Genomic DNA, 7250 nt, shown 5'->3' on the forward strand with positions numbered 1-7250 from the left:
CTTATCAACAGACAGCATAAAAAAAAAAAGAAAAAAAATTCTGTTATGAGTACCATACAATTTTGGATGTGATATTATTATTTGTGTGATCAATATATGCAAATATATTTTTGTTATTTTGGGTTGTGGATATTTTGAACATACTGTTTCATTTCATCAAATATATTCAATTTGTGGAAGTAATTAAAATTTATTTATTTTGATTATGATGTCTAAATGATGATCAAATTTGGTTAGGTAAGTTTTATATATTTTTTTGTTTAATTTGTATATCTGTAGAAAATGATGGAAAATTTAATTTTTAATGCTTAATAATTTTTAACTTAGAATTGTTATTTGTTGTATTTCATTATAATTTATATGCAAACAAATATTAATTTTTAAAATTTATTTTATATAATTATACACTATATATAATTATATAAATAATATAATTATATTAATTTTATTTATTATAATTTATTATCATTAGTTATAAAATTGAGAATTATATCACTTCGGAGGAAATATACAGAGGTGGAGAGGCTACACTTTTTTACGGGCTATCTATTTCTCCAAATAAACAACAGAACGTAGCCAGAAATGCCACTTTTACAGTAAGAACAAACAGGCAAAGTGAATTAAATTTCACCCCAATTACTTCAATCCAAAGTCCACTTCCACGCCAGTCTATTTTAATTAAAAAAACATGCCTTAAAGGATTGAAGGTTAAGTTGAACAGAAGCAAAATATCGTTATATATTTTGAATATATGTAAAATTAAATAAGATATTGATATTTTATTTTATAATATTTCATTGAAAGTATAAAAATGTAATTGTCATGTTAAAAAAATAGCTGTTTCAAAAATTTTTCATAAGTTTTGATGGGAATGTATATTACTTCAACTAATGAGACTTAATTTACATCGAACAAAATTGAAATATCATTAAACTGAATGGGAAGTAAAATGAACAATCATATGACAACAACAAATAGAACAAGGATACAAACAGGATTAACGGATTATTTCATTTTTTATCAGAAAAATTTAATTTAAATTAACAAACCAAGCTAGATGTAAATGTTTTTTTTGAAATCAAAATACTATGAATTTGGATATTTTAAGCTAAAAATAAGTGATTCATCTTGATCGATATTAATCAAATTTAATGGTGTTTATTGCAATAAAGAGGGCTTAAATAGTACCATTGAATTGTTGACGTCGGCTTTTAGTTGTAGTAATAAATTTTTATGATATTATGTTCAAAAATTTGGTCCTATTATTAAGGTGGAAATATGTCTGGGCATGTGATTTAATAAAGAAATATCAGTTTTTATCTGCTAAATTCTTTGAGCTGCCTTAAAGTTGAAATTTTTTTGCCTCGGCACTCTTTTTTTTTTCTTTTATTTTTTTGAGAGAGATAGGTAGCACCGCTCCTGCTTCGTTTATTTCATTTTAGAAATAAAATTTAGCTAGAAATGTGAAGATCAACTATGTAGATTCGGACTTGAATCTCAAAGTACAACCAATCCTTTGATCATTCTCTAAGGAGAGGGAGCAGGGGTGCATATTATGCTAGGGAGATTTAGAGGCAATCCCAAATTTATCTATTTATTGAATGGCGAGACTATAAAATTCTATTAGAATGTTTGCAGAGTGCAAAGCAAACTAAACTCGAGTTCAATTTGTTTTGAAGGCTAGATCGTGACAAATAGTTGGAAAAGAGTGCCAGATTAAGTAGATCTTATGTAGGTTTGATTTTATGTGCTACTTGTTTGCTAGCTTTACTTTTTGTCTTGCCTTTGCTCTCTCTTCCTTTGCTGATGCCTGTGGCTCAGTGATATAACTTTAGTTAATCTTCCTGCTATTAAAAGATAGCAAGCTTCTTTTACACCAACAAAGAAATATATTATTTTGATCAATTGAAGGGCAATTTACAAAATTTGATTATTTAAATTGCATAAAGTTTTTTTATATATTATAAAATTTCTAAAATAATATAACACACAGATAACAAGTTTTTTTTTTTTCTTTCTAAAAATAAAAATTATCAGTATAAATAATTCGATTTGTAGGTGATAATGTGTACCAAATTGGGCATTTTAGTTTAAATTAAAGATATAAAATTATTAAAATTTAATGAGGATAGTGTATGGTAGTGATACGATACACTGGATGCCAGGGACGAATTTTTTCAGAGTTTTTCGTGGGCTTACGGCGTACCATAGTATTGTTTACAACTCCTCCACCTTCAAAAACCATCTCAATGCTTCTTTTTACATAATACCTAATTCACTCATATCTACAATCGCATTCCGAAATCTCATGCAACGATCCAATCAAGCGGCCAAGCATCGCCGCATATTAAACAATTACAGCCCCGTACAGACCATCGTTCCACGTTACAGCTTTCGTTCACGATTATTATATATTTACAGATCTCGAGAAACTGCTGATTTAAAAGTTTAGTACGAGTACAACGAATAGATCTCTTCCCTCTTTCTTTCGCTCTCTCTTTCTTCTTTTTTCGTGGCGTGCGTGAATTCGCTGCTGGGGCGGAGGTGGGCGAGAATCGAAGGCGAACGGTGGGAGATGTGCTGCTTTTCCCGAGCCGATCGTGTATGCCTCTGCCTCCTCTTGTTGTCGGCATCATCCTCGTGGGCTTCGTTCTTCGGCTTGGGGTCGCTTAGCCATGGCTTCCACACCCCCCCCTAGATCAAGGGCACGGCGCTTCCACCTCGACCCCTCGCATGGCCTCGCCACGCTTCCGGCCCCCATGTATCGTAAGGTACCCACCCTCCTTCCTCCCGATCCGTGCTCAATTTACTAAATTTAGGGTTTCTGCTGCCGGGAATTGGGGCGACGGGGGGCGGCGAAATCTAGGGGTTTGGTTCCCGGATTCGAGATCTTGGGAAATGTGGAGGGATGAGATGAGAGTTCTTTGGATTTTTGAACATTTTAAAATTCGAAGACAATTCCTCTTTTTTTACCAGTTAGTTTTTTATATTTGTATAGTTTTGATTTGGATTTTTTTTCAGATATTTTGAATTAATTAATTAATTAATAAATATATTTTACTTGATACGGTCACGGGTACCAATCAATTTGAATTATGAATTTTGGCTTTTTTTTTTTGAAAAAAAGAGCATTTATTCTATATGGTACTTTTTGGCGTTCATTATTTATGAATTTTGGGTACCTTGGAAGCTGAAGAAGGTAGGGAGTGGTTTTGAATCATTGAGGTGATATTATAATTAATTATTTGATTGAAATACATTTAATGTTGCATGTAGGGCCCATTATATATTATGAAATCACTGTTAGTTGGGATTAAAGTTTTTCTTCGTTATCTGCTTTTACGATTTAAAAGAATAAAAATTAAAAAATTTATGGTATGTGAGGAGGAAAGATTAACAATCTTTTAAATCTTGTTGGAGTCTTTTAAACTAAAGTAATATTTTTAAGCTATTGTTATTACAGGCCAGGCATAAGAGTATATATACGCGGGCGCGATGCAGCAGTTGCACTTGTATTGCTGTTTGATTATTGGTTTCAAAAACGCTCTCACTCTACAGCAATCAAATTAACTTAGTTGGTATTTACAAAATTTTAAGTTTAAAGTCTTAGTTATTTTATTTTTTATTAAAATGTCTAACTTAGTAATATGTTGAAACAGTTAAGTAAAAGCAAGAAAGTAGAGCAAGGCTATACAATAAATTAATATAAGGTTTAGGAGAGAAGATGTTTTTTCGGTTGATTCTCGTTCAATCTCGATTAATGATCTGCCTAGTTTGTAACGTCACGCAAGCAACATATGTTTGTTTTAAAAAAAAAAAAAAAAAATAGTTTAACTACAATCATATCATATGGTAGGGGTGAGTGGGAGTGGGCCGGACAGACAGAGTGGCGTGTCGGGTTCGCCATCTCTGTTGAGGTCATGCTGGGTCGGTTTCAGTTAGGTTTGTGTTTGGTCATCGTAGTGGCAAGTTAATGTAAACCCACTACTTTCAATGCCTTTTTTTCTTTTTGTTTTTTTTTCGTTTGTCTGAAGAAAGAAAAAATATTTTAGGTTCTCTATCAATGAGTAGAGCTTGTTACGAGAACAAGAGTTTTTAGAAAAAAGGGTTGAACGTATTTCTCTTTTTTTTTTTTTGAGAAGAAAAATTAGCATATTACTTGTTATCGTTTTTAAAAAATAAATTTAATTTAAATGTAAATCAACCATGATTTAAAATTGAGATTTTCGGATACAACCTCTAAAACTCTTTGCCACTTACAGGAGGAACAGCGATAAAGGGGGTTGAATAATTTAAAACTCACGAAAACAATGAATATGGTGCTAGTTGAGAGAGTAACTACTAGTTTTTTTTTTTAAGAAAAGTAAGTGTGCATCACAGATGTAAGATTTCCTGGGGTGTTTGGCTTCAGTTTTATCCTGCATATTATAAGTAATTCTAGTTCAAAATGATATGCTTTGTGTTTGTTCGTCTGTAATTGGGTCCGGTAGTGTAATCTTAAAATGATACTAGTTACTGTATATTACATTTAAAAATTATAAATTTATTCTCAAATCTCTCTCTAAATCTCTTCAATATGTCTTTTTGTAGATGTCTTTATATTTATGTCTTTTTGGTTAGGATGACTATATTTTGTTTTTTGAGAGAGGGGAAAAAAAGGGTAGAAGGGTAGATATTTATTTTTTAAATTATAATTTAGCTAAAATGGTGACATAATAAATTCAAGTTTTGGACTTAGGTTGACATCATAAGTCATTTGCCTACTTGCGCTAGTAACAGACTGTATGATGATTTATTTTATTATATTTAAAATTATTAAATTTTATAAACCAATTAAATATAGTAATTTTATTTTACATCTCAATCCAGTATTGGATATTACTGCTTAAACCAAAGACTATACTACAGTATAATAGTAATTGATTCAAATTTTAGATACTATAATTATGCGAAATATTATAATGTTATTACCACGCGAACAAAGCACTCTCCAGTAATAATATTCTATGGGTATGGGGTTGGTTTTGTTCTCGTAAAACTGCAGAAAAAAAAATTTTCGTGTAGAAAAAGTTTTCAGAGGAAAATAATTTTACGCTTTGTATTGGTTTGGTAGGAAAAAAGTAATTTTATTTGGTTGTTGGTTGTTGAAGGAAAAGAAAGGAAAAAAGAAGAAAAAATTAATTATAAATAAATATTATATAATTATATATTTTTTTTTTTTATATTTATTATATATTAATATATAATTTATATTTGTAAATAAATATATTAAAATAATATATACAATAAGTAATAATATAATAATGGGGCAATTTCATGGAACCATCCAAAGTTATAAAATATATAATGCCCTATAAAAATTTAAAAATATCACCCATTTCCTTTAAACACAAAAATTATATCAATACCACCTTATATTAGTTATGTTAGCTTTACCATAGATATTAATGTTTAAAATAAGGTTAATTTTAAATGACTTATTTACCCTAAGTATTTTCTTAAGTTAAAATGTATGGAGACCCCTCAACTATATGCCATTTTCAAATATGGCTCTTAACTTTATTTTTTTTTTTCAGTTTGAATATTCCCATTAGCTTTTAGTTTTTTAAAAGATATAACTAATTTCAGTGTATGAAAAATGAGAGTTTGTAGTTTTTTTGATAATTTTAACAATTAGTGGCTTATTTATATTTGTCGAATAAATAATTAATATATAAAATTTAATAAAATATGTTATGGAAATTATCCGATATTTCTTTAATGTTGAAGCTTAAAATTTTTTTTAATCAAATATTGGATAATTTTATCTGCATTAAATCAATTAAAAAACTAATATAAATATATATTTAGCTTTTTTGACAAAACTTCTTTTTGTTTCAATCACGGAACAATGCTTGATAATAGTTATGGTGATTTACTTTTGATTAAATAGGAAAAAAAAAATCTTATAATTTATTCAAAATTACTATTACTACTGAAACCTGACGAAATTCCAAAACTTAAAAACAAAACAAAATCAGATAAAAACATACTATATTAATAATATAATTTTTTATATTTTTTTAATAATTAAATATATATTAATAATTTATTTTAATATGTATATATTAATATACATTCAATTTAGATTTACAATAATATCTTGAAAATACATATTAGTATTCCTCTACTATTAATAAGGAATAAAGGAGTAAGAAAAATGGATTTGAAAATTTAAATCTTTTCAGATGGATTATTTAACGGATTTTAACTGATGAGGAGGATTTATGATATTTTAAAACATATTGGAGGGTGGGTATTTGTGTTTATCAATTTTAAGAAGGGTATTGGTGAATTAATAGAGTATCTAGAAGGGATCTATGAAATTATTCTATAATATAATAGCGTATATATTAAATATATATATAATAATATATATATATATAATAACTATAATAAATTTGTAACAATACTTATAAATAATATATACATATAGATTGAGCTAAAATATTTTAGAATCGACCCAAAGACCCCTTAGTACTTCTAAGTTTTAATCTAAGATCCACTTTAATTACTAATACCTTATTAGATTCAAACACTATTTCACCTCATCACCGACCGCCCATCATCAACATGCAATCTTCCATCAATGATTTAAAAATCAAAAGCAACCAATCTCTTAGTGACTTTTGAGAGTATTCTAAATAACTCTTTTCTCTTCTCTCTCAATATATTATATATAGAGGGGCAGAAAGAGATGGTCCATCTGGACTTCTCACAGCGGTCCACGGAGTGGGAGTGGACCTGTGGACTGCGCCTTTTTACTCCGCGCGAAGGCCGCAAAGCCGCGCACAATGCGTCCATATGGACTTCCTATGCAGTAAGACGTGGAGAGGACCTGGTGGACCGTTGCTTTTTCCCCGCGCGGCGCGTTACGCGCGCAACGCGTGCGTTTTCGTTTTCGCTAGTATTCGAATAAAAACGAAAAACCATTAGCTTTTCCTAACGAATCCGCTAAAAAAAAATTTCCGGACGAAGCACCAAAACATTTTTTTGAATCTCACTTTCAACCGGAAAAAAAATTTGTAGAGAGTTGATTTTAGGAGGAACCAATTCCGCCCTATGCAGATTCAGCGAATTCGGATATGGGGCGCAAAAGGCTTTTTCCGGTGTACGTTAAATTGAAAGTTTAATTTGGAAAATTAACTTCGGCATTAATTAAAAAAGCTACTGTCTATACAAGATACTAAATTCAAATGGCGGTCAGAGTC

Source organism: Ananas comosus, linkage group 2 (genome assembly GCF_001540865.1).
Source record: "Ananas comosus cultivar F153 linkage group 2, ASM154086v1, whole genome shotgun sequence".
Taxonomy (NCBI): domain Eukaryota; kingdom Viridiplantae; phylum Streptophyta; class Magnoliopsida; order Poales; family Bromeliaceae; genus Ananas; species Ananas comosus.